This window comes from Capsicum annuum, chromosome 12, assembly GCF_002878395.1.
Source record: "Capsicum annuum cultivar UCD-10X-F1 chromosome 12, UCD10Xv1.1, whole genome shotgun sequence".
Classification (NCBI taxonomy): Eukaryota; Viridiplantae; Streptophyta; class Magnoliopsida; order Solanales; family Solanaceae; genus Capsicum; species Capsicum annuum.
This window is the reverse complement of record NC_061122.1, coordinates 3625887-3638242: the sequence shown is the minus strand read 5'-3', so window position 1 is coordinate 3638242 and position 12356 is coordinate 3625887. Positions and strand designations below refer to the sequence as shown.

General features: G+C 37.7%; 1 pseudogene; it reads right to left on the bottom strand.

Moving 5' to 3' along the window:
* Positions 1–227: 227 nt before the first annotated feature.
* On the bottom strand, positions 228–9575 carry LOC107870512 (annotated as a pseudogene).
* Positions 9576–12356: the final 2781 nt, after the last annotated feature.

Sequence of the window (12356 nt, the reverse complement as noted above, 5' to 3'; positions counted from 1 at the left end):
TGCGACTTTAGTACGGACAGCAAAAACAAATTAAAGCATAACTTCCAACTATCCTAATATGCGTTCTCTACACCTTCCCTTTTAGAGTCATGTCCTCAGTGACCTGTAAGTGCTCCATATCCTGTAGAATCACCTCCCTCCAAAAGTCCAAAAACCAATGAACATCTCTCTTCTCTGCGATTGAATTGCTCTTTCAAATGTAAATTTCCAAGGCAGCAGAAAAAGTCTTGGTCCAGCAAAATATTGCTGAGTCTTCAACATACGGAATTAGTAAAAATAATGAACATATTGCTTTGTCACCAGACAGAGAGTCAGAAACCAAAAGAAAATCCAATAGTAATTTGACACAGTTATTTCCAGCATTAGTGTTTCTATAGCTATGTGTGTGTTCATCTTGTTTGATTCTAATTCTCTGCAATGTCACACAACTCTAATTCTGACATTAAAAAACTGTTCTTCGTATTGGTACCACACGCAGATTTGACAGTGGATCAGAATCAATGAAGAACTTTGTGGTGGCAGAGAAAGTATTTGAGCTCTACATTCCAACAGAAGAATAGTTGGCTCTATCAGTGGAGGTACGTTTGATTATCGGAAATAATTCTCCTTTGCTCCGTTTGCTTTTTGATGTGAGGGAACTTACAAATAGTTGCAATGCTTCTTTCATCGGCCATTATGGCAAAGTTTTCCTCTTTTGCACATATTCATCTGCAATTGGATTTTGGACAAGCTACTTATCTGAAAATGGAAATGTGATTATATTTTAAAAGAATGAATTATCGCGTACCCAAGTTCTTTCACGAATCTCTTTCTCAGGCCAAGAGTCTAATTGATCTGTTGTATTCGCTTGTCAGTTTGCACTGCAAAAATAATCGAAAACCAGACTAAAAATAGTGTTAGAACCACTTACAAGTAATCCAAATATGGATGTTACACCTTAATTTATCAATTCAATGTCAACAAGACAGCAGACCATAAGATTTAAAAAACAGTCTACTCCTAATCCAAAAGGAGTGATCACAAAATCAGATTGAATCATTAATTAGTGCGAAGAGTCTTGAGAGCAAAGAGCCGCGAAGTAACTTTTTCGCTTAACTATCTATCTCTCAATGTTTTTGCAAGAAATTTGATAGATGATAAGACCTTAACTTTACCACAGTAGCAATTTGTCATTTATCTGATGTAATAGCAGTTTGCCTTTTCTCTGCATAGGCATCCCCATCTACTAATGAAAATTATTTGACTAGTAAAAAGGTGAGCATCAGTTTCTGATGGAGATTATAGGAGAGTAGTTTGAAGGAATGATGATATAAGGAAGTACCCCACATGTAGCGAAAGTGTATTGATAAAGTTAGAGCATGATCATTACCTTTCGACAAGAAAATGATAACAAAGGAAATAGCATTGAAGTATTCATCTGCTACTAAAAACTCACTGACGATATGCAAATCACCCATCAATGAGCTCCTTAATAGGGGAAAGAAGAAAGAATCAGGAGCGACTGGTTTCATCATGGTGTTCACAATCATCAAATCTACTCCTCCTTGTCCCAAGACAATGTTGATCATTATTTTCCCTTATTTGCAACAAGGACTAAACGCCTAGTTCATCTTTATACAACAAACGAAATATATAATTAATTTTTTCGGAGGAAGATAACATGATGTGCCTATAGTCATTTGTTGTTTTTCCATTTAATTAGATATATCCCATAAACCAGCAAAAGGTATCAAGAAAAAATGAGTACCATAATATCCTAGATATTTTGAAAAGGCAAGTTTCCGGGTGATGCACGACATCCCATCATCAGATAAAGGAATCAAGTGAGCTGTGACGTCAGTTAATTCGCCATTGCAACATACAGCAAATCCCAAGAAGCTATCATGTATGCACCAATTCTTAGGCAAAAAGACTGATACACCAACAATTCCCTTGTATGGAAACGTTGGCATCCCATGCCACTGCAAACCTGTAATCACTCTTAGTGACAAGGAGTCTGAAGCAGAGATGCCATACTGCAATAATGAGATATTCTGAAATAACGAATTACAGATCCAATAATTTGTCCAATCTGCTTCAATTGTATCTAATTGAACTGGTAATTCTGGCAGCTGTGTAAGCCTCTTGCAATGTGATACGTCCAAGCACCGAAGAGCACCAAGTTGGCTATGCTTCGAGGCAAATGCCCATAATTATTTCCACTGAGATTCAACCTTTTCAAAGAGGATAAGCATCCAATGTCATTCGGAAGTTCTCCATCTATTAGATTGCAGTAACTGAGATTTAAAGTCTCCCAGTTTTTCATCCCCACGATAAGTTCAAAATTAATCTTCTTGCAATGTGATAAGTCCAAGAATCGAAGAGCACCAAGTTGGGCTATACTCTGAAGAAACTACTCAAAACTATTTCCGCTAAGTGTTAACTCTTCGAAAGAATGTAAGCATCCAATGTAACTCAAAATTTGCACTGCAGAAGTAATCCAAAACCAGAGTAAAAATATTGTTAGAACCACTTACAAGTAATCCAAATATGGATGTTACACCTTAATTTATCAATTCAATGTCAGCAAGAAAGCAGACCATAAGATTTAAAAAAACAGCCTACACCTAATCCAAAAGGAGCCATCACAACATCAGATTGAATCATTAATTAGTGCAAAGAGTCTCGACAGCAAAGAGTTGTGAAGTAATTTGACAGATGATAAGATCTTAACTAAACCACAGCTAGCGGTTTATCATTTATCTGATGTAATATCACTTTGCCTTTTCTCTGCAGATGCATCCTCATCGACTAATGAAAATTATATCGCAAGTAAAAAGGTGAGCATCGGGTTCTGATGGAGAGTAGTTTGAAGGAATGATGATATGGAGGTGCAGAAAGTTCGTTTTTCCGTTATATATAAGAAAGTACCCCACATGTAGCAAAAGTGTATTGCTAAAGTTAGAGAATGATTGTTACCTTCCGGCAAGAAAATGAGAACAAAGGAAAATAGCATTGAAGTATTCATCTGCTAAAAAAAACCACGATACTTCAAAAAACGAGTATGATAATTGATTGCCGAGGAGAAATCCTAGGCCCTTGATTCTCACTGAAAAGGCACTAAACTAGTTAAAGAAACGACATAATTTATTTGAACAAACCGCTTTAGAGCCAGTTAAGTTGCAAAAAGAAGTTGGCCATAAGGAAATCTGAACACGGTTATACGTTACTTTTCATGGCATCAAATCTAATTTTTATAGGGAAAGCCCGTGGAATATCAAGGATTTTCATTTTTCTTTTCTGTGACAGCATTAGTATATTCTGCACTTCTTAAAATCTTTTCAAAACAGACAGCCTAAATTTCTCGTATCCATTACTTAAATAGTGGCTTTTTCATCATCGTAAATTCCCCAATTTTTAGCATTATATTTTCATTTGAGAGTTCACTAATTTTCAAATCATTGATTTGGGAGTACTAATTGACCTAATATGGCATGATTCCAGGATCTGATTTGAGCATCAAAATTTCAACACTTAATGTTAAGTCTTGAACTCACCTTGGTTAATCCAACAGAAACTTTAGATTACCACGTGTGCCATGCCATGTTGGTTTTCGTGACTCTATTGAGCATCACTGTTGCATCTGCACAAGTGTGACTCGTAAAAGCTCCTCCAGTAAGAGCATCAGCTATGCCTTGGTATTTGCATTTAAAGACCTACGGAAGATGTCTAACAAACTCTCGTCAGGTACCTGTGATTAGGACATTACTTCATCTTTCTGTTGAACCTTAACTATGACTCGTACGAAGATTCTATACTTAGTTTCTTGATGTTATACATTTCGTCTTTTAGCTGCAACACTTAGGATAGTGAGAAAACTCTTTTCAAGAAAACCCTCTTCAACTCCTTCCAGATAATGATGAGTCATTAGGTCATTCTACCAACCAAAGAGTTGCTTCACCTGCTAATGAAAAAGGAAAGGTTATCACAATCTAATTGCATCTTGAGTCACACTAGGTAATTTATATGCCTTAAAGATCCTCATAAAGTTCAATAAAAGCATATTTGCATCATCAATACTGTGCCCAATGAATACTCCTTTCATGTTCATCAACTGTATCATTGTGTTGGTAATGGCAAACTTGGCCTAGTGGACTGTGCGCTCGAAACTATGGCACCTATATCTTTTAGGTCAACAACATCATCATCATCAAACTGAGAGGTATATAGATAGTGTTGTTGCGTCTGGCCTCTTCATTTAGTGCAGCTTGAGGGGTGTAGACACATGATTTTGTCTTCTTAAAGTTCAATTTTATTCACTTTTATCCATTTTTACTTTATCCTACCATGTACCTCATCCATATTATTATACCCTCACAAAATACAAAAAAATAACAAATTCCCTAACAAATTCTATCCTATCCTAACTCCAACATCTTATCCTAACAACCTACCCAATCAAAATAACCCACTTCACTACCCTACCCCACCTACCCTACCCCACCCCTACCCATGGACCATTTTATATATACACACATGACAGAGGACAAAAAGAAAAGGGAGGGGGACGGACAGTAAATGCAAGGACCATTTTTCCTTTGCTTTTTCAACCCCACACACAGAAACACAAAATTCCAAAAATGGATTCTTCTTCACAACACACACCACAGAGACTCCATTAACGTACACTCTCACTGAGCCATACACACACACACACTCAATTCACACATAGTAACCAGCCTCCACACACGCACTGGGACGGAAAGATGAGAGAGTGAGGGTAACCGGAGATCGGAGAAATTGAGAGAATCAGGGGAAAGAGAGTAAGTCGATAGGGAGATCAGAAAACGATGAAGAATCGAACATCGGGGAAGAAGAGAGTGCAGAGAAATAGCGATAGAGCAACGGGGTTAGTTTGTTCCGGCGACCTATCGCCGGTGATCTCACCTGAAATCAATTCGAGAACAGCGACCAAACGGTTTGAACGCATCCACCGGAAAACGCCGTTGAATCAACTTGGTTTCGGTCCGACAGTTACTGGAAATACCTGACCAAACAGCCTTTATTTTCTAAATTTCATCCTTGTCTCGCTGGAATCGGCTTTTCTGTTCAATTATCGAGTTGGCAGGTCCGCATTGAGTTCGTTAGGTCGAGGTTTCGAACCTGGTTCCAATCCGTTGGCGGTGTCGAACAATTTGGGATTGAAATAAAAATTGAGGTCCAATTCTATCTTCTCTCGCTTTAATTTTTACATTATCGTGAATGATTTGTTTGTTTGGTATGTTTGAATTTTGATTGCGTGTTGGTTGACGTTGGATTTGAGTGTTGAAAAGTGAATTGATAATTGAAGCATATGTTAATCATTGGTTGATAAGAATGAAGTTGGGGGCGGAAATCGAAAATTGATAAAAGCGAATATTATAGTATTTTGATTCATTGTTGATGTTGAACGTGATATGTCATCGAACGGGTAGGCAAGCACTAGGGTCGGGTAGGCAAATTTTAGAATTGTTGAATTGTTGGAATGTTTGGAATATTTGTTGAATGTTTTGTTTATTGTATTTGAAAAGCGTATTTATTTAACCGGGGAATGCCCCGAATAATTTTGTATGCAAAGAATGCTCGTGATCAAGGCCCGAGGCATCGGGTAAAGCATAGTTTAGGACTAGTGTAGGTTATTTTAGTATTTTTATTTTGGGACTGTATAACTCGGACTGGACACTATATTTCGGATCCCTTTTGTTTTTGTTTGTTTGTTTGATTGTTTGTTTTTTTGTGGTTTGTACATCGTAGTGTCAATTTAGCCGATACGCTCTGTCAAGCGACCATGGTCGAACCACGGGATCGAGGGGTGCCTAACACCTTCCCCTCGGTCAACAGAATTCCTTAGCCGGAATCTCTGTTCGCAGATCAGTTTAAAAGAGTCAAAATTGTTTTCGAAAAAGGATTTTCAACGGTGACTTGGCACACCAGATTCTGCCAAGTGGCGACTCTGAGTTCAAATATAAATAATCCTTTTCGAAACAAAATTTTCATTTTTTGTCACTTTAATAAAAGCCCTTTCAAAACTAAAAATAAAAATTCATTATTTATTTATTTTTTGAGTCGAAAAAGGGGTGTGACAAGGGGCTGCCTCTTCTTTTCTAGCTTGCGCTCGAAACTATGGCACCTATATCGTTTAGGTCAACAACATCATCATCATCAAACTGAAAGGTATATAGATAGTGTTGTTGCGTCTGGCCTCTTCATTTAGTGCAGCTTGAGGGGCTGCCTCTTCTTTTCTAGCTTGCTCATTAGCTGCAACTTGGTTTTACACTTCAGCTAATCGAGCTGCCTTACGTAGTTGCGCCCTCTCTAATTTCTCAGCCAACATCCTGGTTGTGGCTTCCTATGGATTCCTTGCTTTACCATTCTCCTGAAAGTTCTTTCAAGTTCGAGATCAATTGAAATCAGGGGATTACCTTGACTCTGAGTGTTGGGCATACACAAATGTGTATCCTAAGAACAAACAAAAACAACAAAAAACTAAATAAGGAATTAAGGACTAATATTTAAATAAATACAATTGATCTAAGCCTAAACCATATTTCTCGGCAACGGTGTCAAAAGTTGATGTTGCCCAAATTACACCTTGAAATCAAAGTATAAAACAGTCGCTAAATCAAATATATCGGGGTCAATCTCAGGGAATATGGCTAGGAACTAGTTTAATGCAGTTATACAACCTAATAGTCAGTTATATTCAAAGGGGGGAATAAAAAGACAAGTAACAATTTGCAATTTTAAATAACAAGGATGCAGAATTTGTTGTTTGAAATCAGTTAATGAGAATGAACTAGGTTTGTGCTCTCTATGATTTCATAACTGTAACACTCAAAAATACAAACTAAGATTAGAACCACTCTTCGAGTGTGTGTAGACCCAACTTAATGATTTGAACTCTTGTACAGAATACGAGTAACCAACGACCGTCCCTTGGATGGACTGAGGAACTCCAGAGAAGCCATCAAGACCTCCCCCTAATCAAAGAGTCAACCAACGATCGTTGGATCATGGGTTCGCCCGTCAGGATACTTAGATTTTTCAGTTATGTTTATTTAGGGGCATATTCGGTCTTTTTCCAATATTTAGCCTCCTAAAATATGTTGGGGAATAAATTGAAAAACTCACTGACGATATGCAAATCACCCATCAATGAGCTCCTTAATAGGGGAAAGAAGAAAGAATCAGAAAAATATAGCTAATAGGCGAGAACACAATTTCACTACCAACTAGAAAATGAAGACAAGTCAAACTTGTTGGAACTTACCTAGGGTTAATCCAGCATAAATGGAGACAAGATTAAACATAAATCATTCACCGATGAGCTCCTGTCAATAGGGGAACAAAGAGGGAAAAAGAAAGAAGAAATTGATCAGTTTTGGAAGAAGACTACAAAAAGAAAACAACTTTTGCTGCAAAGTGCATACACTTGTTGCTGCAACGTGACCTTTGTTTCTTAGAAGAGGAGCAACTGGCTTCATCATGGTGTTCACTATCATCAAATCTGCTCCTCCTTGTTGTCCCAAGGCAATGTTCATCGTTATTTCCCTTATTTGCAACAAGGCCTAAACGCCTGGTTCATCTTTATACAACAAACCAAATATATACTTAATTTTTTTGGAGCAAGATAACATGATGTGACTATAGTCATTTGGTGTTTTTCCATTTGCCTTACATATATCCCATAAACCAGCAAAGGGTATCAAGAAAAAATGAATACCATAACGTTCTAGAGAATATTTTGAATGGTCGGATAAGACAAGTTTCCTGGTGATGCACGACATCCCATCATATAAGGGAATCAAGTGAGCTGTGATGTCAGTTAATATGCCATGGTAACATACAGAAAATCCCAAGAAGCTATCATGTATGTACCAATTCCTAAGCAAATTGACTGATACACCATCAATTCCCTGATATGGAAACGTTGGCATCCGATGCGGGATTAGAGACCATTCCACATTCTGATAGCACTGCCACTGCCACTGCCACTGCCACTGCCAACCTGTAATCACTCTTAGTGACGAGGAGTCTGAAGCAGAGATGTCGTGCTGCAATAATGAGATATTCTGAAATAACGAATTACAGATCCGATAATTTGCACAATCTGCATCTATTGTATCTAATTGAACTGGAAATTCTGGCTGCTGTGTAAGCCTCTTGCAATGTGATACGTCCAAGCATGGAAGAGCACCAAGTTGTGCTATGCTTCTAGGCAAATGCTCAAAATTATTTCCACAGAGATCCAACTTTTTCAAAAAGGATAAGCACCCAATGTCATCCGGAAGTTCTCCATCTACTAGATTGCAGTAACTGAGATTCAAAGTCTCCAAGTTTTTCATCCCCATGATAAGTTCAAAATTAATCTTCTCGCAATGTGATAAGCTCAAGCATCGAAGAGCACCAAGTTGGGCTATGCTTTGAGGAAAATGCTCAAAATTATTTCCAAAGAATGTAAGCATCCAATGTTTTCCGGAAGTCCTCCATCTATTAGATTGCAGAAACTGAGATTCAGAATTTCCAAGGAGCGTAACCCTTCATTCACCCGAGGGAACACAAATAACACTCCATCCTTTGGAGTGATTTTCTCAAAACTCAAGAATTTAAGCTTGTTCAAGTGGACGACGGAAAATGGAGGTCTTGAAATTAGAGTCCGTCCAGCATCAAGCTCCTCCAAGTTTTCTAAATCACCTATCTCTTCTGGCAAGCTTTCAAATTTAAAGCAGTAGGACACATTCAGCTTCACCAAACATTTCAACTTACAAATGCTGCTTGGAAGAGCTACAAGATTTTTCATATGACTCAAAATCAGCTCTCCCTGAGTTAGGTACTGAATAGAAGAGGGCTTCACTTCTCCGATAATTTCGGGAAATTTCTCTAAACTATAGCACTTTTGCAGACCCAGATATTCAAGCAATTCCACGCTAACACATGGAAACCTCTCAAGGCTTTCACAACTATCCAAACTTAAGTGGATGAGTTTTCTGCAATTTCCCAGGGAATGGTGAACCTCTTTAAGATTCATACATGACCCCAAATACAAATACTCCAAATTTGGCATCCCGCTGAAATCTGGTGTCTGCATCAGGTTTTGTGAGCTGCTGAGATCTAGCCTTCGTAGACACGGGAAATGCTGCAATTCAGGACACACAATAACAAATATTTCTTAATATAAATAAAAGGCGTAGTGTTTGTACATAAAAAGGCAAGACATTCAAAGTTCCAACTTGTAGAGAATGGCTAAGCAGTCCATTCCAGATGCTAAAAGTGATCACAAGCTACAGTAACTAGACTTCCAAAATACAGTTATTCACTTTAGCAACATTTCCAAGAAGTAGTTACTAGCCGTTAGAATAGTTAAGTAGTTAGTTACCGCTCTTCCTAAGTTAGTTAGTTAAGCTCAACTGTATGTGTGTTTATATAACCTGTATAGAACAAGAATAAAGAATGGAACAAGAATACACTTTTCCATATCAGTTTCTTCCCTAAATCTCATCTTCTTCTTCTCTGAATCTCATACTGTGTTCTTGGTTTTCTTCTCCTTTGGAATTCATTCTGTTTCTTGCTTCATATTCTACATTCAGTCCACCAGAAATTACATGGTATCAAAGCCTTCATCAACTGGTATTACTAGTTGAATAAATCGATCAAATTCCGCTAAAGATTTGTCTGCAAGTTAACTGGAATATTGATAATTGGAATGGCAAACAATGCAACTGCTTCTGGATTTCTTGGGGTGAGCACAGAGCCACAATCAACGAATGGTAGTACATAGATTCCTGGAATCGACTACAATCATCCACTTTTTCTGCATTCTTCTGATGTAAGTGGTGCTCAAATTATCTCCTTCCAACTCACTGGTGCAGAGAACTATTCTCTGTGGTATAGGTCTATGAAAATAGCTTTATTAGGAAGGAATAAACTTGGTTTAGTAGATGGAACATGTACAAAAGAAAAATATCCAGGACTTGAGGGCAATTGGGAAAGAGTAAATGCTGTTGTGCTGTCATGGATAATGAATTCTGTAGAGAAAAGTCTTCTTAGTGGCATTATGTATGCTTCTTGTGCTCAACATGTTTGGGAAGATCTTGCTGAACGGTATAACAAGATAGATGGGTCAAGAACTTTCAATTTACACAAAGAAATTGCCACCTTATCTCAAGGAACCAGTTCAGTGTCTGTTTATTTCTCTAAGTTGAAAGGTCTATGGGAAGAATTGGAAGCTATGGTGCCTGCTCCCTCATGTGAATGTGATAAATCCAGGGAGTATGTGTTACACCTACAAGAACTCAAACTATTTCAGTTTCTTATAGGTTTAAATGACTCTTATATGCAAGCAAGATCACAGATCTTGTTAATGATCCCTCTCCCTTCTGTGAACCAAGCCTATTCCATGATCATGTCTGATGAAAGCCAGAAGTCTGTGGTGGCTACATCAGGAATCTTGGGTCCTAATCCTCTGTCAGGGAATCAAAACTTTGAGGTAGCAATGTATGCTAGAAATGGATTTAACACAGGTGGTGATTCCACTACCTACTCTAGAAATGGTGGACCACAAAAGTTCAAGAAAACTGGTTATTTGTTTTGTGACTATTGCAAACTCAAGAATCACACAGAGAAAATTGCTACAAATTGGTAGGTTATCCATAAGACTCTAGGTTCAAGAAAAAAGGGTCCAATACAGCCTACAATGCAGTATCTGAGAATTCAACTTCTCAAGATCATGGAGGTTCTGCACTCACATCAAACTATACTGTTAAGTCTGCTAATTTGGACAGTGGTCAGCCCTCAGTACAAGGATCATCAGCTGGACAACAAAATCAATCTGAAACCTGCAATCTTACAAAGGAACAATATCAGCAGTTACTTCATTTCCTAAACAAAGCCTCAGATCAAGTCCATTCAGCCAATGTTGCAGGTAATGTAACAGGTATGGACAAATGTTTAACTCTCACTGATAACACAAAAACAAATCCGGTATGGATAGTTGATACAGGTGCTACCAATCACATGGTAGCAGACCTGAATAGTCTGGACAAAACCACAGACCACAAACCTCTTAATTCAAAGAAGATATATCTACCAAATGGGGATATCTCACTGGTTGAAGTGGCTGGTTCAAGTATTTCACCTGACAACAATATCATTACTGGAGTCTTTCATATACCTCAGTTCAAGTTCAACTTGCTCTCTGTATCTAAGCTCACTAAGGAACTACATTGTTCTGTTACTTTTTTTCCTAACTTCTGTATCTTTCAGGATCTCTCACATGGGAGGGTGAAGATGATTGGTAAAGAAGAGGATGGACTCTACCTACTGTCCAACAATCCAAGTTCCGCAGATGTTAATATTGCAGCTAGCTGTTCTACCCCTTTACTTAAGATAGATTCAAAACTAGACATAGCCCTATGGCAAAAGAGATTTGCTCATGTATCAACTTCAGTTTTAAAGAAACTACTTACATCAACCACAACCAGTATTACTGATATAGTTGATAAATGCACTATCTGTCCTTGTGCTAAACAAGCCAGAATTCCTTTTCCTATTAGTAGTTCAAAAAGTCATGCTTGTTTTGATTTGTTGCACATAGATCTATGGGGACCCTATAAAACTCCTACTCATGATGGTCATAAATACTTCCTTACTGTGGTTGATGATACGTCAAAATATACCTGGATATTCCTGTTAAGACTCAAAAGTGATGTCTGCATTATTATTCAACAATTTCTAGTTCATATTAAAACACAATTTGATAAGACAGTAAAATGTGTAATGACAGACAATGGTACTGAATTCTTAAACAATGTTTGCTCAACCATGTTCAATTCCCTAGGTATTATACATCAAACCACTTATGCCTATACTCCTCAGCAAAATGGTATTGCTGAGAGGAAACATAGACACATTCTTGAGCTCACAAGAGCCATTAAATTTCAAGCTCACATTCCTCTTAAATTTTGGGGCTTATGTGTTCAGGCTACTGTGTATTTTATTAACAGACTTCCAAGTTCTGTAATTAACAATAACATTCCTTACACACTGTTATTTCACAAATCCCCTTCTTTGTCACGTCTTAGAGTTTTAGGATGCCTGTGTTTTGCTAAAGTGATACAAGAAACTGATAAACTTAAGAGTAGGTCAAGGATAGCTGTTCATATGGGCTATGCTACAACTCAAAAGGTTACTTGTTATATGACCTAACGTCTCATACTTTCTTTGTAAACAGAGATGTGATATTCAAAGAAGAAATTTTCCCTTTCCAGTTAGAACATCAGCATCCCACAACAATTTTCAACTTCACTAGTTCAAATGATGAAGAAATAACCCATACTCAA